The sequence below is a fragment of the Indicator indicator genome, chromosome 1 (genome assembly GCF_027791375.1).
Source record: "Indicator indicator isolate 239-I01 chromosome 1, UM_Iind_1.1, whole genome shotgun sequence".
NCBI lineage: Eukaryota > Metazoa > Chordata > Aves > Piciformes > Indicatoridae > Indicator > Indicator indicator.
Genome location: NC_072010.1, coordinates 105,877,184 through 105,903,381, shown reverse-complemented (window position 1 = coordinate 105,903,381; position 26,198 = coordinate 105,877,184).

Genomic DNA, 26,198 nt, shown 5'->3' with positions numbered 1-26,198 from the left:
ACTGTGTTTCCCTCCTTAAGGGGGACAAAAGTTACAAAAGCCTTATCTTTTTTATAATTTTGCAACTCACCTAAAATTCACATAGCTCCCTGTTATTATTGCAAATATGTATCCAAGTATAAATCTTTTTTGCTTTTCTTAGCAGAAAACAAAATCACTGAATGTTGTTTTAAGAAAAAAATTATGTGCATCACAACAAAGGAATGCAAAAAAAGCTGCAGGAAAGCTTGAGTAAATAAAATAAATATGGACAGAGTAAAACTGGCTTTCCCTCAAACCCCAAGTTTGTCAAAAGAACAAAGCACACACAAACAGCATGTAAAACTTCAATTCAAAATGCATTTATAGAAAAAGGATGAGGACACATGTTTTTTCTATTTTAGCTTGAAAAATAAAGGGACACAGCAATGAGTCTTGCTGGCAGGCAGATAACTTGTAGGCCCTGACCCTTCGACTCACCAGGAATTCAAACACAAAGCTCTTTTCATAGTGACCGTGCCATACATTCTCAAGATAAGGCAGTGAAATAAGGAGCAATGGAGAGGTGCCACAAAGCTCAAACTGCAGAAAACTGTACATAGAAATTATGTACACTTATTCACCTCTATGCGGCTGCACACCAAGTGCTAGCTGCAAAACTATTTCTTTTCAAATCAGAAGGCATGCAGCATGATTTTAGAAATGCGACCTGTCTCCTGAAGCAAGCAAAAGCAAAAGAGAGAGCAAGCAGCAAGGAACGGACTATTCCTGTACGTTTCTGTATCGTTCAGAACTGAAGTGCACATCCGGACAAATAATCTGTAACACAATGAGCTTTGCAAAAGGGTTGCTGGGGTAAAACGGAAGGGTTTTAAGAAACAACAAAAATAGCTACATTTCAAACAACATTTCAAATCTGGACTCACCATGGAAAAGCAACAGTTGCCTTGAAGTTAGTGTGTTATTTTCTGCCCTGTTCCATTGCACTTTTTGCCTAGTTGTCCAACACTTGGTAGCTCAGAGCTGCCACACAGAGGCCCCTTCCGTGATCTGGCTTATTTGCCTGTCAGTTTGAGTCTCAGCTTCTGTATGATGCAGCTGTGCACTTTGCTGAAGGTCTAATATCATTTCCATAAGCTTTCTCCCTGCCTCGAGCAAGCAGTTTGTTCTCCCTGCTCAATAAATACTCAGATCACTTTTCTGATACTTACAGGGATAAAGCTTTAAGTTGTTAAGGAGTTCTTACTAAGTAGTGGGTGGAGAACATAAGCTCAGTACAAGGAAACTCTGCGCATAATCAGAAACCGAGAAACTTCCTCCCTTTCCCCCAACCCCTCCTCTCGCCAGGCGAAGCTGCCAGTGCCTCCTTTACAGAAATTTAGGAATGTAAAGGGAGGACTCAAAGGGGCCCAGTCAGACAAGCCTTTCTCAATCAATTAGCTTGCAGCCATTACTTGTGACCCTAGGTCACACAACATAAGTGTGTGGGGTGTGCCTTTAGGGGTACACCAAAGCTACTTATTAAAACTTACATAACCAAAAATGTTCAAAATCAAATAAACTCTGAAAGCTGCAAAAGATTTTCTATGTACCACAGTTTTTCCAGGAAGAAGAGTTTTAAGTAAAGAAATATTACTTTGCTTTTCCAATAACAAATCACTCGATGCAGGAAACTTTTTTTGTACTTTCAAAAACAAAAAAGAGAGAGATTGAAATGTGAGACAGACGAGTAGACTTTAAAGCAATATTTGCTTTACAATTATGCAAAAACTAAATAATACTGGCATGAGTGATATTTGACAAAGTGCATGATCATGTTTCCTAAAAGACTGTTGTGTGTAGCTGCAATGAAATAGATGTTACAGGACTGTTTAATTAATTCATAAAATTCAGACCACTCATTTCAGACCTCTGCAAGAAGCAAGTTCTGAGCATTCGAATTCCATTCTTCATTTTAATACTCCAACATAACAAATCAAACAATTTGCTTGTCAAAAAGGTCTAGGATATTTATACTGCAGTAAGTTATCCTGCATTGAACGTACGGGGAGAAGAGGGTGAAACCATGATTCCCACATGACAAGTATACACCCCTTGGTGTGAAGGAAAACTTCAAAAAGACCCTCAGCTTCATACCCTGCCAAACCAATGACATGGAGATGATGCCTTGGAAACACCCATGAGGGAGTCCTGATTTCAAAAGCTTATCTATGACAACCCTTTTCTGGGCCAGACAAGATCAATGCGCTGCAGGGGTGGTGCACTTTAATCTCAAGGTGCACCGCAAAGCATCTTTAAGTTGTGCTATAGATCAAGGCTTATATATAGATGTACAAACGGTTCAGCCCAACTGTCACTCTCTACCTAAGGTAACTGTGCAACAGCTACACAAAAGCTCACAGAGGACTCAGGGAAGCAAATAATAACACAGGAAAGTAGTGGTACTGTATTGAAATTCATTGAGGATGTTGTCGACAACCTGCAATCTATGTCTCTTCTTCATTAAAATCCCCAGCAAACTCTAAACAGGCAGCATGGCCTGTGTTTGTTCAGACATTCATTCCAGAGATCAGATAGCAGCATCAGGGCCACTGAGTGAGTGCCCAGGGGGTAAGGATTTGGCTCTTGCCTTGCACATAAGACAGCATTTAATAAATTAGGTCACATTCAAATCCTTGGAAAGTCCTGGCAATAGAAATAATAATCATGTAAATTTTAATTTTCAATGAAAAAACCAGCTCAGGGTATTTGGGCTCTGTTTCCATTCATGTCTCAAACTACCCAAATGATTTGGGAGACACTGTTTCACCTTTTGCATTTATGCCATGTATCACTTGCCTTACAAATGTAAGGTCTTCACCTGCCCAAAGTTTATCAATAAAACAGTGATAACAGTATTCAATATATGGATCCCTTGAATACCAGTTCATGATACATGCTTTACATAGTGGAATTAAAACCGTATTGAATATAAAAATATTTACTGCCACATGATTTCTGAGTAACTGAAAACATGGAAACTGTCTACATCAAATATCCCAATACACCATTCAAATCCATTATTGGCTTCAACATAGACAAAATCTCCAGGAGATAAATGCAAATCCATGCACATGAATAACGATACAGACTTCATTCTTTTTCTTCATCCATCTAAATGTAAAGTTCCTAGAAAGCTTATGGGATTGGGCCCTTCTATCAGAAGGGGTTAGAATCCTGAACAGTAGGAAAAAAAAAAAAGGAAGACAGTGCCTGTCTCAAGACAGGCTATCTAGAGCATTTTTCCCAGTAAATGTTTAGAAATGGAGAACTCACACCATGTTTGTCCAATCTCTGTGAACTTCCAGTCTAAGTCAGAGGAATTACTGTTCATTTCAGGTTTCCCTTTAACCTGTAATTTCCAAAGCAAAATACACCCCAAGCAATCCATTTGGATGTACTTTATAGATTCACACATCTTTCTTTTGGAAAGGTTGATATGGAAAATTTATGACACAAATAACAAAGAAATTTAAAGGATGTTTTTAATGTAACTTAAAACAATGCTTCCACACTGGAAATAATAATAGAATAATGGCTCCTCCTGGCACTGTTGAGTCCCCTGGCTAAGGGCTCTTCCTTTTCCTGATTGCTGGCTGTAAAATTACCCCTCCACTGGCTCCACTCCATTGCTGCCACATTTCAGCTAAGCAAAGCTAACGTGAGCATTTCAAAATGATTTCTAACAAAGAAAGATGCAAATCTACAAGAGGCACATGGTCCTCAAACTAACGATGGTAGCCAGAAATATACAAACTCCTTCAGCATTCTCAGAGCAACCTCCTATGAGTGAGACTCTTTTCAGTAGATGACGGTAAATTAATTATGCGGCAAACGCCACATAAGTGTTTCCATTTTTACCTTCTTATATGAATCAGCCCAGAATAGAATACATTTCAAAGAAGGATAAGGCAAGTTTTCACATATTTTTCCACATTATGTTTTCTCCTCAAAACTCATTAATTTTGGCAAGATTTACCTTAATTAGGTGGGTTTTTTTTTTCTTTTTTCCTCATGTATGTTGCATGTTCTTTTATACTAACAAGTAAATGATCACCTAGGTGTTTGCACTGAGGTATTTTCACACTTTTACTAACTCAGAGGAGGCAAGGAAATAAAATGTGCAAGTATTATACAATCCTTTTTGCTTATGCAGATCTTCAGGTCTGGAATACAAACAAGGTCAATGTGGTCAATATGTGATCATGCTGTATTAGGGGATCCTTTGAGAATAAAAGGAATTTGTTGTTATTTGGAGGGTTGTTTTTCTGCATAATTCTGGTCAATATAATAAGAAATACCTGTAACACATTAATCGACAGAATTAGCTCTCCCCCTCTGTTATGCTTTTAAATTGAATTATACTCAGTTTAGTTAGAAAGATAACAAAATGGTACCTGCAAAACACTTGGGGTAGAATGTCTGAAGTTTATAGTGTTGATAGTGGCACTTAGTAAGACATTCATATCATAAGTCTTGCTCTAAACATTCCATGTTAAAAGCAACCCGTTCTTTAAGAAATCAAAACAAAACTAATTCCAGAAAAGAAAAACAAAAAAAAACAAAAAAAAAAAAAAATAGAAGAAGGAGGAAAAACTTGCACATACACTACAGTACTTTGAAACAGATCTTCTACTCTTTAAGCCTTCTTCCCCTGCCTCCCCCCACCCCCTTTTCCTTTCAGGAAACAAAACTCAAGAAGAAAAAGAGAGAGAGAGTCAAAAGGTTACAGCCGGCTTGTAAGTGCAAAGAACGTGAGAGGCCCATTCTTCCCCTTAACACCTGACATCCCAGGGTACGTTTTCCTTCAGTACCAAGTCTGGTGGATTAGACATGCAGCTCCAATTGATAATGGAATCTGTGCATCTCATTCACCATGCACTGCTACTTAAAGTTCTCCTCCTACCCTGGCTTCTATAAATTCTTTTTCCTCCTGCTCCACAATTACAATCTTAATTAATGGAAATTTGCGTTCTCTCATAATAAGACCAAATTAAATATCTTGTCTGACTCCCAGATAATACACAAGAATTTATTCCTGAAACTCTAATGTGTGAAAAAAGTTGCAGTAAAATCAGTAAAATTATGCATTTATTCTTAACTACAAATAAACACCAAGAGAGAACTTAATACAAAGCTAATAAATGTTAAAATCTTGTTGTTTTGGTTTTTTTTAATCTTGTTTGAGAGCTTTCTTTATAGTGTTGTAACATTCATGTAACCATTCCTGGACATCTCAGAATGCACAGGTTTTCACGATTTCCACAGTTAATAAAGTAGGTAAAACACATCGAAAGCACATTTATTATAGCTATGGAACAATGAAAGAGCTGGAGAGAAATACCAAATAACCCCCATCTCAGATGTAGCTGAGATCTGCTTATTGGGGTGATGCTGCAGGAACAAGGAAGCAACTACCTCTGATTAAGCGCATCATGGTACACAAAACGGAAGGGGATGGAGAACAAAGTTCATTCTAAACACCAGAAGTCTTCAGGCAAAGGGACAAACCAGAAACAATCTTGATTAAGGCAAAAAAGCTATACTTCACAAAACTGGCCTAGCTGCAACAAAAAGTAGGAGGAGAAAGTGAGACAATATGATTACTTGGATTTTCATGCTACCAATAAATGCTATGATCTAATGTAAAGATAACATCCTTTCAAGAAAAGATCCATGCTCCAAGGTGAAGTTGAGTAAAAACCTTAATAATTAATTAACAAAAACATGGAATTGAGAGTTTGGCAGAAAATGTGAGTTCATTGTTTTTAGGACTATCCCCTGGATCTGGTAGGAGGTTGCTCACCAGCTGCAACTGAGCAATGTCAGTCCCTGCTTCCTCTCAGCCCTCACCTACCCCATCCTAAGCACCAGCCCAGTGTTTTCTTTTGCATATACAGGGCACCTGAAGAAGTCAGAGGGGTTTTTTTTGTTTGTTTGTTTTTTTTAAATACATGATGTATATTGTAAATCTTTCTTGGATTTTGCAGATGTCTTAGTCTGGTAGCTTCTAACAGAGAACTGTCACAAATATTACAAGAGGAATCTGAGAAGGGAAAACAAAGATCAAAGAGGCAAATGAAAATTCTGGGCTCCAGAAAAATACTGAGATAACTTAAATTTTTTAGGAATGAAATGCACAAAAATCCAATGGGAAGATCCCAAAGAAGGTTTAAAAGAAAACTGCAGAGATCTGCAGCTCCTTTGAAGAAGATCTTATAACCAGTAGGATAAGACTTCCCTGAAGAAATTACAAATTGTGTAGGTGATCATGGTGAAAAACTTGCTCCAGCTGGTATGATTTCCAGGAAATGAAAACAAGTAGGTTTGAGTTTGTCATCTGGTACTCCAACTGAAAGACTAAAGTTGTTATTTCTCTTTTTTTTAAGTCTCTTGGGTATTAGAAATATGAGTAATTACAAAGGCAGGTATTAAAGAGAATGTAGTCATTTTAAAGACAAGCATTAAAGAAGAGTTTAGTGAGGTCTGTTCTTCACCTTAGCAGTAGCCTGACCGGTACCATCACAAAAAGACTCACCAGACTGGTTCATTGGCCAGATGGTTAGATCCTTCTTTATTGTTCAAGTGTGAACTAACATTCATTTTTATCATGTGAAACAGATCAGATGCATGCACAGATGCTATTTTATTTTAGCAGTATTTATATTTGTCATAAATAATCCTATAAAGTAAATCTTGTGCCAATTTCTGTCAATATAGGAACAATGTAATGCTTCCATCAAAAAAATGTGCCAGGCTGACCAGGAAGAAGGGAACAAGGGGTGGATGTAGACTTGATAAAGTTTATAAAGTAATTCTAGTCCTGCATGAGCAGCCACAAAGCCTACTATAAAAAAGAGAGGATCTAGCTCTACTTAATGTGAATGAAATCATCCTAAAGCACCTGTTTGGTGGAGATCCTGAATCCTTACATGTAGCTATTTACATGAATCCCTTCATGTCTGAAAACCCCATCCCATGTTTCCGACGTGGACAAACAGTTATTCTGTTCTTGAAAGAATCTATATATCCTAAAACGTTACAGACGTTTTAAGATTGAAGCTCATAGCACACATGGAAAAACCCGGATGGGTAAAATTTCTGTCTGCCATTGCCCATACCAGCATTTAACATGTGCTTTCAGAATGAAAGTCTGGAGAATTGTTACCTATTGTATTTCTAGGCACACTTTCCTGACAGAGGAACACAGGTGAAAAAAGCTTGGTAATCTGTTATATTTTCACTGAACTTAATGCTACTTCTTTGTCTGAGAACTTTTTTTTTCTTTAATTTGTGTCATGAAAAACATGACCTTGCTGAAGCTTCTCACTTAAAAATTGAATTCTCGGTAGAAAAATATCCCTAAAGTAGATTCTCTCTCTTACCGGAGAATGCTCTAGCAGTCGACTTCAATTTGCCTTAAAGACAAAAAGGCATCTCTCTAGGGATAAAAATCAATCCCCAAACTGTCAGCAGCAACATACAAAGTTTAGAAATGTGCTTAATTCAGCACAAACAAATGCTTGTAAATTGTCAAGCCAACATGCGAGAAGTGACTCTTCCATTAAATAAAATCATGAGCTAAACAAAAAAAAACCTAGAAAGGGGACAAAGACACCACAGCAGATATATTTTATCCACCTAATATCTATCAACCACACTAGTACAGAAAAAAAATAAGAAGAAACCATTCTTTACTTACACTTAATATTATTTTAATTGCTAGAAATTAAAAAAAATATTTTTTTTTCATTACTGGAGTGTCTAAGTGCATGCAAAAGCATACCCTCTCCATACAATTCAGCAGTGAGCAGCAGTCTGGGACTCCATCAACTCAGATTTGCAGTCCGAAAGCGATCTACACTCACCAACAAGGAAATCAGTTTTACAGCTTGGAGACATTGTCACAAACTGCAAAACCTGCACAAATGACTAAAGCATTTGCAGGCTACAAATATGCAGCACACATGCCCTTTTCTCCTTCTCCCTTCAATGCCCGAGTAAGGTTAGAAAACACAGCTTGAAGTTCTTGCCTGTTCTTCTTCTGTGCCTTGTGGTACCTGTGGAAACTGCTAGCACTCTTCTGCCTTCCAAAGACATCCCTGCCTCCAGTCGGCAGCAGGCTGACATACTGGAAACCACTATAGCAAAAGGATAAGGTAAAGGATCTGGCTGGATGGTGTATAGTGAGGCAAGGTCACCTTTCAACCTGGCCATTCTGTCTCACTTCTCCACCTCTGGAGAAAGGGATGTGACTGTTTGGTGTGTTTAATTCAAGCATATACCACACTCCTGCATACCATGCATCAAAAAAGACATAGCAGAGACAGAACACAGCAACAAAATGAATAATATAGCAGTGACAATTGCTATAGTGATTTCTCCCCATCTCCCCAAGACAAAGAAAACTTGGACTTTTCCTTCTAGAAATGCATTTCCCACCCTAGTAGGTAGGGCCACTTCTAAGACAGATGAAAAGTCTTGAAACATGCTCAAGATCTGAGCAGAGCTCCACCCCAGATCTCCTTAATCTTCAATGAAACAACTTAATCTTTCTGCACTCCAGTTTCTGATCTGAGAATCTGCATCTAGAGCATAAGCTGTTTCAAGCATGAACATAGGCTTTATGCAGTAACTAATAAAACTTCCAGTTTTGTTCTGGCACATGGTTGAAAACATCAGAAAGTGTTGAAACTCAAGAAAGTGCTATTCGTTGTAAAGAAGGAAGAATTTTGCAAAAAAGTGGGCTATATTTTACCTTAAAAAAAACCCTTCAACAATAACAAACAAACAAAAAAAACCCACACAAACTCTCTGCACAGAAAGGAATTAGCAGACTCAAAGATCAAGTTTCATCGAGTTACACCAAAATGTCCCTATGTGTTAAAAATGGAAGGCATGTTCTACAGTATTGAAAAGTCCAAGATAAATCAGCAAAAAAGTGAAACGATAAAACTTTTTGAAAATATGACAATGCAAGAGAAGGAAGTTTCCATACAACAAAAAAGCAACTGGGGGAACCATCAAAGCAAGATCAGTCATAACCAGAGCATATAACAGTGCTATTGGAGGGTTCTTTTGTGTCAAATATAGAAAAAAATGGACCAAGTTCCATGCTGGAAATCCACTGCAAGAAAGACATGACCACATGTCATTACTATGCTTTAATGCTATTTTCTGTGAGTGCAGAAACACCACGAATTGTGAACTTTTATGTAGATCAAGGAAAGAAGGAAAAAACCCATAGCAAATGGGGAAAAAATGTAAGACAGAAGTGGCCATCTTTTTCTGCCATTACTTTCAGAGGTAACACTACAGTCAGATTTCCACACACTGAAACAACATGTCATGCAGTTTTGCTTACAAGGTTATATGTGCCAGAAAAAGAATGGCTATCACTACTCTCTGAATTGCGTTATTATAAAGCTTTTCATTGATATTACAAAGGTTTGGAAAGGGAGGGGACAAAAGCCCCACCATTTCCTGATTTATCTTGAAAGTTCAAACATCTAAGCTATTTAAGGGTGATACTGCAGAACGGTCAGAAATCTTTTCATCACTACTTTACCAAATAAATTTTCTGATACACAAGATCAAAGGTAAAGATTAACTCAGGAATCCAGCCATCGTTTATTTTGGCAGTGTGCATATGTTAGTAGATTCTTTTGGTCCTCCCTAGGATTAACATGAGTTTCCAGAGATGGCATGGGACTCACACAAAAATCTGAAAGTGTAACACTATATTGCTTAGCTCAGTTACCCAGAAAAGTGAAGAAGAACAGCTGAACTACCTTGCATTCAAAAATAAGCCTGTACCTGTTACAGAAGAGAAAATAATCTCTCATAATCACAGGTATTAGAGATCTCTCTTGTGAGCTGGTTCCCTCTTCCAGATGTACACCATCACCAGAGTTCTCACAGTAACAGTTCTTATTATCAAAAGCCTTTTTTTCTAAAACAAACATATAATTTCTTAATCAAATCATTAGTTATAACGGTAATTAATTTACACTGCATGTAAAAACATAATTGTTCTTTGGGGTTTATCACACAGAACCATTTTTTTTTTTTTAAAAGCGGTTACTTCTCTGCCCCTTTCACAGAAGGGGCGCTGGGTTTTGTTCAGGTCCACAATATGCTATTTTCATTGGGTCCAAAGACAACAACAGTGCAAGTTCAGGCTAAAAGGCCACTTTAGGCTGACTTAGGATCAAATAGATTGGGGGGGTTTCAGGCAGAAACCTTGTACTACCTACTGATTTTGAAAGGCAGTGATACATTCTGGGTAAGTCAAGCAGGGCAGTCTATACTGTCTAGAGTGCTTGTTGCTACATGCATACATATTCAAGAATTTTATCATATTTTTAGTTATTTCTTTGTATCTGATTTGATAAGGATGGAGGCTGTCACTTCTTTCAGTATCAGGAGCTGCAATCCTAAGCACAAGGTTAGTGGGGCTAAGCCAGCATTTTTCACAGAATTATCAGCATTTTGACAGGGTTGGTTTAGTATCCTTGGAGGAGGCATTCTGCAAGCCAGGCTGAATCCATGCCCCATGCCTTGAGCAATTGACAGGACAGAGGACTCTCGGGGGCATACTTTGAGGAGGATTATAATCACAGCTTGCAGGACGCTGCTGCAGAGTGAGTTGAGGGGACTGTACAGCTCGGACCTGCAGCCATTCTGATATCAGCCTCAGGGGAACCTGCTGGGGTTTTGTTTCAGCAGCCAGGGATCTGAATTACCCTGCAATAACTGAATCCTGCCAGTGGTCTTAAGAACTAGAATGGCAACCACATCTCAACTGCTGGAAAATAATTTACAGCTTCAGAGATGTAGTCCAGCCACTCCTAGATTAAGTTACACTACCAAGGTACTGCCAGTGAAAAGAAAAACAAAAGCCTGTACTTGTCCTCTTCATGGCATCGCTCTTAACACAACATGCTTTAACAGTGTGCAGTCTACTCAGCAGATGTCCTGAATACCACTGCAACAGGAAGAGCAATGGGGACTGTGACCTTAAATCCTTACCCTAAAGGCCTATGAGGAGAATCGGCTGAAGATTTCCTGAGGGAATTCCTTTCCTGGGCTTACTAAGAGGTAACTAGAAGGCTGCTGTGCTTTCCCTGCCTACTGCATGAGAGCCAGACAGTGTCTGAACAATTACTGTTTGATTTGGGTTGAGTCAGACACCACCTGGGGCAACGTCCAGACTGCAGCAAGGGATACTATTTCCAGAAGCACAAATGACAGATGGGAATTTGCAAGTGGTAACACTTTACGCATTTAGGGCACCACCGTGTTTCAGGGCAAACCATTAAAACACAAGCATACAGCATTATTCAGGGTGGGGGTTTTTTGCACTGAGACATAGCAATGTTGAGAGCAAAATCCACCACCAAACACCCTGATTCTTCACAGCAGCTGATGAACCCATGCTCAGGCATGTAAATCCTACCTTACTTTCTGTGCCATTCCAATTTTAGTCTGTCAAATAAATGTGCCCCACATCATCTGGTGAGAGAGCATGGAGGCAGTGAAAGGGGCCTGCTGTATGACTGGAAAAGGGTGTTGCTTTCAGAGCTCCTTCATGTTATCTGATTTATAGGGAGGGGAAATTGCAGCAGGTCACTCACTGGTAACTTCAGTAATGCAAAGCTAAGGAGAAAAAACAAAGTATTCTCTGATTTCTGGAAGGGAAGTATGCATGCTTTATGCAGGATCTGCATTTCATCTTTATCAGTAAGGATAATATATAAGTGGACAGAAACTGCTCTCTGAAGACACGGAATGTTTTGTGAAACAGACTAATCTCCATCAAATGAACCTATTTTTTCTGCTTAGCAGACAACTACAGACAATCACTTGTCATTGCTGTTTGTATGTTTGTGTTGGAACGTTTGTATGTTTAAAGGTAAATGTAGTAAAGAAAACCTGCTAAACTTCTAATTCAGACAGTGTATTTTTTCACCTTTTACTGCCTGTCTTAAAATACTAGGTAGGTACATCACTCATTTCTTAATTTAGTGCAGCTTCACTGCCCCTGTGCTGAAGGGGCTAATGGCTTGAGGTTCATTACATTATTTCCACCTTGCCCGAATGAATGAAAATTTGCAAACAGAACAACAAAACAATAAATAAACTTTTCAAATGCAAGGGTTTGGGGAAGATAATAATCCAAAATAAACTTTCCCAAATGGCTGTGGTTTGGAAATAATTCCAAGTGTTCCTATGCTTTTATAATGAAGAGGATTTCACAAACCTACTAACAAACCAATATATTTTTTTTAATATTTAAGCAGCACTAATTTATGTCTGAAAGGATAAATTGGCATGGAAAATTGAATGGAAAAATTGTCAGAGCAAAGGTACTTAGAGATACTGGGCAAGGACATGAGAAAGTTTTATCTTTAAGAATACAAGCACTCTATCTTTCCCTTTTTTCAGTGCAATCCCCCAACAGGGGTGGTCATTTGTCATCCGACACCTCAGAATATCAGGGTATTGCTTAGAGAATGTTCTCTTAGTGTTTATGTCTGAAGGAAAGCTGAAGTGATTTCGAAGTTTAAAATGGCCTATGGCATTCAAAATGCCCTGCAAAAGCTTGAGGAGTGCACTTCCGTAGCCACAGCTCTGGTCTAGCGTTGCAAGATGCACAGCACATTACAAACATGCCCTCAGCTGTGACCCAGAGGGACCATCTTTGAGGTTGAGAGATCACTTCAGTCTCTGCTCTTTTACCGACCTTTGGCTCGCTGCTGAGGCTGCTAGCCAGGGTGCCAATTAGTGCCACCTGATTGCCCTTCTGATGTGCACACCCCTCTAGGAACCAGACTGAAGCTACCAACTCATTTCATATAGGTCATCGGATGCTGACAACTTTTGAAGAGATTGACTAAGGCCCACTTTGGATTAGCAGTTTAGCAGGAAGGTCCTGTGTCCCACTGCCCTCCAACCTCTCTCATGTATGTAATTTTAATATAGCAGCTTCTGGGCTGCAAATTGCCTACAGTTTCAGAACTCTCCCCAGAAGCAAGTACATGTACGAAGACTCCCGTAAAGTGTTATTGGGAAATTAAACCATGCCCTGTCCCCTTAACATTTTGCTATGTAGACTTCATTTAAAGGATTTCCCTAGGGCCAGAGGCTGAAGCTTACATTTCTGTTGCTAAGTGTTGGGATGCCAATAAAATATGGGGCTTAGAGCCTGGGAGTCAAGAAAGATCTTAACACTTCCAAACTTCTAGGGCACAAATGGTAAATTTGTTTAGGTTTTGGTGGTAGTGGTGGTTTTTTTGTAGGTTTAGTTTGTGGGGCTCTGTGTGTATGTGTGTGCGCATGTTTGGGGTTTATTTTTTGTTTGGTTTTGGGTTTGTGTGTTTGGGTTTTTTTTAGAACAAGAAATACATAATTATAAACCCAGCTACACTGCCTAATTGTGGCCATTGTCTCTTGTCCTCTCCCTCCTAGGGAGAAGAGACCTACACCCACCTGGCTCCAACCTCCTTTCAGGGAGTTGTAGAGTGCAAGAAGGTCTCCCCTCAGCTTCCTTTTTCTCCAGGCTAGACAACATCTGTGAGATACAGATCTTGTTCTCCAGACCCTCTCTTTCCCAGAGAACCAGAATCTAAAGCTCTGAAGAGCTGTGCTCAACTGTGCCGGTCCAGCTGGGCACATCACAGGTATGCCACCACCCCCATACTGAGATAAGATTCATGGACTGTGTCCAGTTCTGTGCACCCCAGTGCAAGAAGGACAGGAGCTTGCTGGACAGCATACAGCAAAAGGCTACAAAGATGTTGAGGGAACTAGATCATCTGTCTTATGAGGAAAGGCTGAGAGAATTGGACCTTTTTAGCCTGGAAAAGAGAAGAATACAGAGGGATATCAATAATGCTTATCAGTACTTAAAGGGTGGGTGTCAGGAGGATGGGAACAGTCTCTTTTCAGTGGTGCCCAGTGACAGAAGGGGTAATAGGCACAAACTTGAACATAAGAAGTTCCATCTAAACATGAGGTGGTAGGAATGGGGGGGGGGAGGGAGGGGGGTAGTAAGCGCCTTCAGCCTGTTGTCATGCAGCATGCTGATGATACGTACACATCATGGAAGAAGGGACTTGTCACTTGGGAGAACTATAGAGTAGTTGCCAGGGCATGTAGGAAGGCAACAAGGATGGCTAAAGCCCTCTTGGAACTAAAACAGGCAAAAGAAGTTAAAAAGAACAAGAAAGGCTTCTTCAAATATATCAGTAGGAAAAGGAAGAATAGAGAACGTGTGGGCCCACTGCTGAACAAAGAAGCAGCCCTGATAACTGAGGATGCAGAGAAGGCAGAGTTGCTGAATGCCTTCTTTGCTTCAGTCTTTACTCCTAAGACTAAACTCCCCTATGAACTCCAGACCCTGGATGAAGGAGAAGAAGACTGGAGGAGGGAAGACTCTCCACTAGTCATTGAAGCCCATGTTACACAAGCCCATGTGATCTGATGAGATGCACCCAAGAGAGTTGAGAGAGCTGGCTTATGCTGTCTCTCTACCATTCTCCATCATCTTTGCAAAATTGTGGTAGACAGGAGAGGTGCCTGAGGACTGAAGGAAAGCCAAGGTCACTCCAGTCTTCAAAAAGGGCAAGAAAGAGGTTCCAGAAAACTACAGACCAGTGAGCCTCACCTCCATCCCTGGAAAAATGATGGAGCAGCTCATTCTGGAGGTCATCTCTAGGCACTTAGAAGAGAAGATGATCAGGAGCAGTCAGCATGGATTTACCAAGGGGAAATCATGCTTGACTAACCTGATAGCCTTCTATTGTGTTGTAACAGAATGGGTAGATACAGGGAGTCCAGTGGGTGTAGTCTGCCTTGACCTTAGTAAGGCTTTTGACACTGTCTCCCATACCATCCTTGTGAGCAAGCTCAGGAAGTGTGGGATAGAAGAACAGACAGTGAGATGGATTAGGAACTGGTTACAAAATAGAGTCCAAAGAATGGTGGTCAATGGTACCAAGTCCAGCTGGAGAGCTGGAACTAGTGGATCAGTGCTGGGTCCAGTTCTGTTCAATATCATCTTCAATGACATTTATGAGGGGACAGAGTGTCTGCTCAGCAAGTTTGCTGATGTTACCAAACTGGGAGGCTTGGCTCATATGCCTGAAGGTTGTATAGCCATTCAGTGAGACTTGGACTGACAGGAAAGCTGGGCACAAAGGAACCTAATGAGGTTCAACAAGGATAAGTGCAGAGTCCTACATCTGGGAAGGAATAATAAACTGCACCAGTACAGGTTAGGAGGTGATCTGCTGGAGAGCAGCCCTGTGAAGAAGGACCTGGGAGTCCTGGTGGATAACAAGTAATCCATGGGACAGTAATGTGCCCTTGTGGCCAAGAAGGCCAATGGGATCCTGGGGTGCATTAAGAGGAGTGTCTGTTCAGCAGATCAAGGGAGGTTCTCCTCCCCCCCCTGCTCTGCCCTGATGAGATCTCACCTGGAATATTGCATCCAGTTCTGGGCTCCCCAGTTCAAGAGGGACAGGGATCTACTCGAGAGAGTCCAACGAAGGGCTACAAGGATGATTAAGGGACTGGAGCACTGCCCTATGATGAGAGGCTGAGACACCTGGGGCTGTTTAGTCTGGAGAAGACTGAGAGGGGATTTAATAAATGTTTATAAATATCTGAGGGCTGGGTGTCAAGAGGGAGGGGGACAGGGTCTTCTCAGTTGCACCCCACGATAGAACAAGGGGCAATGGATATAAACTACAGCACATGAGGTTCCACCTCAACATGAGGAGGAACTTCACTGTGAGGGTTGCAGAACACTGGAACAGGCTCCCCAGAGAGATTGTGGAATCTACTTCTCTGGAGACTTTCAAGACCCATGTGGATGCATTTCTGTGTGACCTGCACTAGATTCTATGGTCCTGCTCTGGCAGGGGTATTGTAACTGATGATCTCCAGAGGTCCCTTCCAACCCCTTATATCCTGTGATCCTGTGAACTACTTTAAGAGTACCCATGGAGGTGTTGGAGTATCCATCTCTGGAGACATTCAAAACCTGCCTTGACATGTTCCTGTGTGATCTTTAGGTGTATCTGCCTTGGGAGAGGGGTTGGACTTGTGGTATCCAGAAGTCCCTTCGAACCCCTTTCCTCCTGTGATTCTGTGATACACTCTAATGTAATGAACCCACTTCTGAAAACTGTAAGAAAAAGCAGTGGGAGAGTGTTAGTTGGAAAGCACATATTAATTTAGTCTATAGGACACCTGCAGTAGTTAAATGTTCACTGGTGTTAGTACATTCAAGTGTATTCTGTAGTATGACAATATATTCTTTAAGCTGTAATTATAAATTTTATTAACTAAAATGCTGCCAAATACTTATTATAGATCCTATGTAATTTACTCCAGTGCCAGTCACTCCCCTTGGTACAACCACTCTGTGATGGTTTCTGTTCCCTACATTCTCATTACAAACGCTGCTGTGGAATGGAAAAGGGATGCAAACAGCATGTGCAGTCTGGAGACTTTAAGAAGGAAAAAAAATCATATCATGCATAATGAACAATGCTCCTTCATCTCAGACTGATTTCTTTCAAGGACTTCAGTGCCTTAACCAATTTGCATGAGGTGCAATATTTATATTTTTTTTAAGCACAACATTAAATGAGTACAGCCATGGTGTGCATGCCATTATCTCTGGTGTAAGGCAATATCGTGACTGCATCCGTAGCAAAGGAACTGATTTTATAGGTCACAGCAGCTGCTAAGATTGTATAATCTTCATAGGCAATCAGGGGTGTCACTACTAGAAGATGAAGGTGCTACAAACTTTCTGTGTATCTAATCCAGCTCAGAGACATCTGTACTTTGGAAGTATGTAAACACTCAGCAAAAATAGAAGGGTATCTGCTCAGCAGTTTCAGCCACTTGAAGTGATCCATTTCCTTGACTCCTGCTCATCTTTGAGAGATGATTGCAATGCAATAGCTCAAAAGCAGATAGGAAACAGGAGACTGAAACACCCTGACTGCAGGGATCCGATGCATTCTGTTTCTTGCTGCTAGCACATTTGAAACCCAGTAAATTAAGAAACATGACAAGTAGTGAGTCTTAAGGGTTAAATATATATATATATGGTATATTGTATGAAGAGTCATAATATAGCGGATCTACTAAAAAACAGTAAAGCTTTATAACTAAGAGTTAAGTTGGTTAAACTAATAAAAAATAAAGCAACACAAAACAAAACCAACCAACCACCCAAAACCAACAACAAAAACCAAACCAAACCAACCAAACCAGAAATGCTTTCCTGTAGCGTGGGCCACATGCAAGAGGGCATGAGAAAGCATTTGGGGACTTTTATGCTCTCCTTGCTTCCAACACTCAGAGCACTTCGCAGTCAAGCAGAAATGGGAGCTGTTCCCAGCTTGTACTGGGGCCAAGTTACAGACAACTCACAGAATCACAGAACATTAGGGATTGCAAAGGACCTTGAAATATCATCTAGTGCATGCCCCCCTGCCAGAACAGGATCACCTAGAGTAGATCACGTAGAAATGCATCCAGATGGGTTTTGAATGTCTCCAAAGGAGACTCCACAACTCCTCCCCATTCCAGTGTTTTGTCACCCTCAGAGTGAAGTTTTTCCTTACATTCATATGGAACCTCCTATGCTCCATCTTGTACCCATTGCCCCTTGTCCTATCATTGGACATCACTGAGAAGAGCCTGACTCTGTCCTCCTGACACTTGCCTTTCACATATTTATAATCATTAATGAAATCACCCCTCAGTGTCCTCTTCTACAAGCTAAAGAGACCCAGCTCCCTCGGCCTTTCCTCATAAGGGAGATGTTCTACTCCCTTCGTCATCTTTGAAGACTCTTTTAAGCAGTTCCCTGTCCTTCTTGAACTGAGTGGCCCAAAACTGGACACAATATTCCAGATGTGGCCTCACCAGGGCCGAGTAGATAACCTCTCTCGACCTACTAACCACACCCCTTCTGATACACCCCGGGATACCATTGGCCTTCTTAGCCACAAGGGCACATTACTTGCTCATGATCATCTTTCAACCCACCAGGAACCCCAGGTCTCTCTCCCCTGCACTGCTCTCCAACTCAAAGGTGCACCTTTGCTGTAATCCTATCAATTTCAGTATGACATGACTGCTGGAAGTCCTGGATTTTACAAGTGGAGCTGAACATGCACTTTGTGTGCACCTAAGCATGCCCACTTTGCTGATGACTCATGCTGCTATCCCAGCATTTTACACCAGCTTTGTTCAGGTTGAAATGCCTACAGTAATTCATGAGAAAACAAAGAATGAAAATCAAAAAATATTATCTCTGTTATTCATGTTTCTTGAAGACTAAGCTGAGGAGAGCTGTTTCAATGCCTTTTAAACAGAGAAAAGAAAGATACAGCAAATGTAATGCTGAATTGTAAACTGCAGAACTGGTCTTTACTTGTAAGGATGGAAGAAGACCACTTGTGCCCTTGGATATTTATACTTTACAAGGAGGACTTTACAGTATCACAACAAAGAGGGGCCTCTTGCTACCAGATCACATTCTATGTATAAAGCAGAGCTGTATTTTCACGAAATAATTTAAGACAGTGACTACCTTCTGATATGCAGGTGGGAAGAGACAACTTGGAGCTGGACAAATTCCTGTTAAAGGAATGACATTTTTAACACAAAGAATAAATACTAACTAAAGTTGCCTGTTTATGGACATGGCAGATAAATCCTGAAAGTCTTTAAGCCAAACCTGATCTAAAGCTCAACTGAACTGATGATCTTGAGACAGTTTTATTTAGCTTGGCACTGTGGTCTTTAGTAAGTCATGGGGTCAGAGAATATCAGTCACCAGGGCTGCCTTTTCTGATGGTTTAATCTTTCAAATCTTCCAGTGAAACCATGGGTTAGCAAAACACATGAAAAATGGCCTAAGTGCATAGCTGGTTGCACATCACATCATAAATTACCAACAAGACTATTCTCACCGATGAATTTTCACTGAAATTAACCAAGGAATAAATTGGTAAACAGTGTTCCCACTCTCACCACTGTTTATCACCAGACATCACCATGATGAGCTCTCAGTCCTACAGCCAGGCATCTGCTCCTAGAAGTAGTTGCTCGCCTCTGCCAGACCAGGCACCACTGCTGCATGTACAACAGTTTGTTATGTTTTGATCTGCTGGCCAGAGAGACAGGCTGCTCATCTGCCAATGGGATGGAGCCATCCTCCCACCTTTTTGAAATCACTTTGAGTGAGCTCCACATACAACTCATTTGAAAAGTATCAGCACTAACACCTGACTGGTATTATAGACTGGAAGACATAAAATGGTGGTGACAATGTGTTTGATTCCTACAGGAAACAAAAGATTTCAGGAAGACCAAGGACACCTTGGATCAGGAATACCACGTCAGGACATGGCATGCAGAGCCTGAAGTGGCTACGAGAATTTGGTGCCCACAGCAGTCTTGGTTTTCCTGACAGCAGCACCAGTGGAAGGCACTGGTGGAAACGTGTCTCAGTTCCCCAGGGTACAAGCAGGGCATCATGATCCCCTTTAGCCTCACTACAGCTCTCCAGGGTACAAGCAGGGCATCATGATCCCCCCTTTAGCCTCACTACCTCTCCAAGCACAACCTTCCAGATCACGAACACAATTCCAGTTTTATATATTCTTTCACAAAATGTTTCACTTGATTAGAGTTAATGTTGTTCAAATATCGCTACTTGTATAAAAAGATATATTTAAAAAGGTACTATTAAAGACATATTCATCCTCAAACCAAGACACTGAAATCAAACATAAAAGACCAGTAAAAAACACTGTAACTCACTCAACAGTGTAACAGAATGCTAGCACTGCAGAAAAAAACACAAATGTAATAAAAATAAATTTGACCTTAGATGCTTTCAAAGTATAAGATACTGATGGAAATTTTCAAACCTGATTTAAGAAATATATTTTGCTTTGAAACTTCCTTTTAATTTATTTTCTTTGCGATATGAAATTTTGAAACCCTCCAGCATTCTTTCTAATTCCAAGATGAACTGCAAGAAATTAATCTATCATTTGTTGAAAAATTACCTTAAAGAATGACAATACTTTAATAACTTCCACAGCCATCACCATTCTTTTACCTCTCTTGGGAAGGTTTCCAGACATGGGGGAGTGAATTAGGGGCAAACATCTTTGTAAACACAATTTGAGCAGTGAATTAGAGTATGGTTCCTAAATCACTTGAGAATATATATGAAGCTTCTTGTTCATTTGGTCTCCTAACATTTTTTATTTATCTTGCTATCTCTGTTTAGATTGAAGGTATATGCCAGCTTATTTTCATAGCAAAAGACAGCAGCTGTTACAGAGACTTCAGAACACATTCTAAAAGTATTTCTGAGGTTCACTTTCTTTCACACTCCCATTACAACTATACTGGGGAAGAAAACAAAACATATCCTGATAACTAAAAAAAAAAAAAAAAAAAAAAAAAAAAAAAAAAAAAAAAAAAAAAAGATAAAAACCACAGCCTGTATTCTGCATCCTGCAATTACATTCCAGGCCAAATCACAAAGTCAAAACCAGGTGTCTTCTGCTTAACACATCCAATGGGGTGAATGATTCTGTTTTATTAAATCTTTAACTTTTCCCCCCTATGTTACATTGCTGGATTTGGGTGTTCAAACATCTTACAAGCAGCAAAAGAAGTTGAAGAGGTAAGTAGACAGATAAGTTTGCTAGCTGATCTAAAGGGGGGTTCTTAGCTTATTACACCCACACAATCTCTTTTGGAAACTTCCATTGTCTCTTTTCAATAGTTTGTAGAGCAATTTTCTTAACTGTAAGCTCACAAAATTCTGCAGACAACACAAGTTGCATAAAAAGGCAAAAATGCAAAGGTGGAATAGCTATACAAACTGCATCAGTGTGTACTTGCTGTTGAGTCTAATGCTTCTGGGAAGATGCAGCTCATCACTCTGATTAACTTTGCAGAACACGTGGGCTAAGTTTAATGCTTCCTGAGCATCAGAAGGGAAACTCACTCAGCATATGCCATAAAACTGTTCTGCTTATATGCAATAAAATGCAGAAATATGGGACAGAAACACAGAAAATTTACTATTCATAAGAAAGGGGAGAACCTGTTAAGAAGAGTGGCTGTAGTAGGCATATGAAACTCCAACCAGAGAAAGCAGTCCCATTCCTCTTTCATGAGTTTTTGCCTCAAAGAGCAAAATTCCTTGCTCTTTGTGGAAGAAAGTGGATTTCACTTTTATACAATTTACTAAAGGAACTAATTAGAAGAGGAAAAAGTCAGACCTCAACCATATTTTAGAATCTTACCTAGAGTTGTACAACTTTACAGACTAAAAAGTGCTAGCCTGCGTTCCTGAGGGTACTCAATTTGTTTATTTACTGTACAAACAGATGTTAAGAAATATCAGTCAGGTTACACAATGCAGTGCATATCTGTTAGGAAACTGCAGAAATAACTGTGCAATATAAACTCAGCCTAAATGCATATCTAGGCTTGATTAATAAATATTTTATGACATAGTCTTTTAATACAAAGCACTAATGTTGCTTGATTGAATGCACAAGATAGACATTGTCCATTTGAAGACCAGCTCACTCTGCCTATTCTCTTTTGTTGCATTGCTCATATTTTAATCATCTGTAGTGGGCTTTATTTCCTACACATGGTTCAAAACCTGCTCTGAAGATAAATTTGTTTATTTTGTCCAGGTCTGATGCTAATCAAAGGATACAAGGGATTTAGACTTTTTTTTTTTTTTTTTTTTTTTTAAGCCTTAAAAAAGTCTGCATCTGTCTTCTACAGATGACAAAATGGGCACTGAGATTACAGTCAGATAAATACAGGTACACACAATCTGAGACATTTGGCACACGAGCTGGAAGAGTAGATAGCAATATTCATTATTCTGTAGACTCAAAACACAACTCTCTAGTGACTTCAGGAGTAGGTGTGGGTGTTCAACACTTCTGATTAATCAGAGTGTAAGATCTCAGTCAGCACACCGAAGCTGGCTAACACAGACAGGATATGAAAAATTTGCTGACTTTACTAAACATCGGTGGCAGGGACAAGACTACAGGCCTATTTTTCAGAGTCTTATCTAACTTCTCACCTGTATATTTCCTTTGCTGTAGTCTTTGATTTATCTAGTACATGCCATCCAACAGCAAGAAATGAACAGTCCCCTCCACTGCAAAAGCCTAGGTAGTCTGGATAAGGCAGAAATCCCCAGGAGGTGAGGACATGGGGGTAAGAGAAAGAGGCAGTACATGATTATGTAGTTAATTCTGTGTTCCAACTCACATGAATATATGAGCTGTCTTAAGTTACTTCAGATGACCGATAACTTTCAGTACTCCACTTTTCTACCTTAAAAATACTCCTTCTACATTATTTTTTCCATGTTATTGCCATATGAAATCCTGTGCTGTATAATGTTAGAAAACTTGCTTATGCTACAAGAGAATTTTGGAAAGATTTATAGAGAACCAGAAGAAGAATATTTCCATATATAACTTTTTCTTAACTTCATGCTTGCATTTTACGTAACACATTGCTGTTTTGGTGTTGTTTTGGGGATTTTGGGGTGTGTTATTTAATATATGGTACTCATTTTATATGTGTGCCTTTTGTGAAAAACTATACATAATTAGTCTTACAATTGTTAAAGAATAAAATGGAAGTCTTATTTAAGCACTGTGATTTGGATCACTTAGAAAGAAAAAGAAGGAAGGAAAGGAAGGAAAACCAAAAAAAGAGAGAGAAAGAGAGAGAGAGAGGGAGGGAGGGAAGGAAGGAAGTAGGGACAGAGGGAGAGAAGGAGGGAGGAAGGGAGGGAGGAAGGCAGGAAGGAAGGCAGGAAGGCAGGAAGGAAGGAAGGCAGGAAGGAAGGAAGGAAGGAAGGAAGGAAGGAAGGAAGGAAGGAAGGAAGGAAGGAAGGAAGGAAGGAAGGAAGGAAGGAAGGAAGGAAGGAAGGAAGGAAGGAAGGAAGGAAGGAAGGAAGGAAGGAAGGAAGGAAGGAAGGAAGGAAGGAAGGAAGGAAGGAAGGAAGGAAGGAAGGAAGGAAGGAAGGAAGGAAGGAAGGAAGGAAGGAAGGAAGGAAGGAAGGAAGGAAGGAAGGAAGGAAGGAAGGAAGGAAGGAAGGAAGGAAAAGAAAGCTAACCAAGGCATGACCATCCACAGCAGGACATGAATACTCTGGGGTACATTGCAAATACACCATTGAAAGTATCACCTAAACAGGCCCAAAGACTTCACCAGAAGAAACATTCACATTTCTGTGACATGTCTCTTATTGTCATTGGCATTTTGCATTTTTTGTCTGTGAATTGAGTGGCATTTATTTTCCATTTAGAAGGTGGAAAACATCCCAGCCCTCCTCAGTAGCAAGTTGCAGGTAATGCCTGATAGGTAATCTCTTTGGCGAATTGGCCTGGAGTCTGTGTCAGGGAGGAGGATGCCCGCCCCTGGGCACGCTGCTCTCCAATGCCGGACCAGGAGCATCCTCTAGCGGCCACCGCCTCGGGAAGTCCCTGAGTCCCCTAGAAACAAGAATCTTCTGGAAGACGAGAGAAATCAGCAACTAGGGAAACGAGCAGAAGCTAAGAAGATACCCACAGGATGAAGGATGTTTTCTCCCAGTCTTATTTATGCCCTCATGTTAGCATAAATGGGAGAGGTTCTCTTCTGGGCCCTGAATAGCCCTGCTCTAGAAACCCCTCATCATCACAGAATGAGCTCAGCATTGCTTGATTTAAGAAAAGAACAAAACAAAATAAAACAAAACCAACAAACAACACCCCACAACAACAACAAATAATAATAATAACCCCCCCAAAATACTCCCCAACACCCCACTCCCCCCCCCCAACAAAAAAAAAAATTCCAATTCAAACCACAACAAAACACTCCACAAATCCAAATGGCTTTAAAGTGCTATAAAAATGAAAAGGTGCTGAGAGATATAGGTGGGAACTATCTACAAAAATGTGTGAAGTGTGTAAAATTTGCATTGATATTGTAGTTGCTTCACTTAAACAACAGCCACAGTAGATTCTAATTATCATACACTGCAAAATAGGGGCCAAATGTGAGAGAAAGAAAAAAGAGCAATCACATATGCTTGCCATTTCCACAGCCCATAAAACAGTCTCATTGTGGTTAAAAAAGTCAAAATTAAGAATTGCCCAGTAAGACTTCCCCAATTTAAGTGCTTGAGAACTTTACAGATTCTGGCACAGATGTGAACTGAAGTTTGGCTTGCTATACTTTTATTATGATCTAGGATTAAGGCAAGTAAAAAGCCTATACACTGTCTAAAAATATAAACTAGTTTGTTAGGGCATAAATCACACAGCAAGGTCAAGCAACCAGAAAGCAAAGCACAAGTGCCTAATATCTTACAGGCCATGAAGATTGCATCTGGGCTCAGAAGTGGCCACCTCGAGAGTTGCAGGATGAGGAACAGGACCAAGAGCACACGAGTTTCATAGCAACACCAACTCTTGCGAGGCTCCCAGCCTCACAGCTGCACTCTTTTCTCTCTTCCTTTGTTCAGCTGCTTTCTCCCAGGCAGCATCTGCCCTCCAAACACATCAAAACCCAGCACATTCACTAGGACTGTTCTTAATATTCTAACACATTTGGGCCATGCCTGGATTAGGAAAACAGGTAGCATACTTTGACAGGTATGACAGCAATAAGGGTAAGTGCACACAGTATATTTATAAAAATTACTGCATTTGACTTCCAGGCAAAGCTTAAAATTAGTCACATCCTAATAGGCAATATATTTAAATAAAGTTCGCTTATTTACCTTAGGTTTCTACTGAAGATCATATTGGTGAAACTTTGCCATGTTTTAAAGCAGTCTGTATTTTCCTGTCTTCTCACGAAGGGAAAGTATGACTCAGTTTTCTTCCATTTCTGACTGGATGCAGGTAGAGACAGGGGAGAGCACCATGCCAGAAGCAATGACTAATCGACCATGTGTCTTGCTGAATTAAGCCACAACCTGGCATCAAGAGTGGCACATATGTAACCTGCACTCTGGCAACCTCAGCAAGACTCTACTGCTCAAGGATGCAGGCCCTGATATGCCCGCCACCAAAGAAAGGTACAAAAAGAAATTTAAACATTCCTAGTTTTCATGAGACACATCAAGTACAGTGTGTTGAGAACAGTATGTCTGCCACACTGCTGTAAATTGAGCAGACAAAAAAAAATCACAGGAAAAGAAATAAAATGGCTTCTGGCAGTGATAACTTCAGGTACTTAATCCTGGTGACTAATTCTTAAACATATGGCACAGACCATATGCATTACTGATGCAATCTTACAAAACAGTTTTTATATTTCAGTATAGTGGAAACAAGAAACCTTTCTGGTAAAGACACAATACAATGGGGAACGAAATTACGTTCTTAAATTTCAGTCAAACTCCAAATCACATCATGACATGGCACAGATATTTGCAAGTGGCAAATGTGGCAGTCCTTTCTGGTTTTCATGATTTTGTAAAAGTATTTAGAGAAGGCTCACTGATGAACCATTGCTCTGATTACTCTCTCTTTCAGTGATACAGAATCTGGATAGGCCACTGTAAATTTAGGTCTGACTGAAAAATAAAACAAAGCAAAACCCCTTGGGCAGGTGATAAGGTGATTAAAAACTCTTCTGCTGCTGTCTATGATGTTTCACTATAAGCTAATTCTGAGAACATCTGAAAGTTACATGCAGTGACAAAAGTATAACATTTCATCAAGCAGAGAAACAGAGACCAAACTGACATAGAAGTCACTGTATAAACAAGATTATTAACTTTTTTCAGCCCTATTGTAGCTTATAAGTCAAACACCTAAAGAAACCTGGAGTCTCTCACTAAACATGTAATGAGATAATTACTCAGCAACACTTAAGGAGTTATAACCCGTTTTATCTGAGGCAGAAAGAGAATACTGATGTTTTAATAGCTAATTACTTTGTGAGTCTTCCTAATGAGGAATCTGTCAAGACTTTGCGTTTTCTCTTGCTTTAATTTCAAACATTTTCTTCTAAATTCTCCAAAGGTCATTCAAATCATGCATATAAGTAGCAATAGCTACAAATCAACTCAGCAGAAA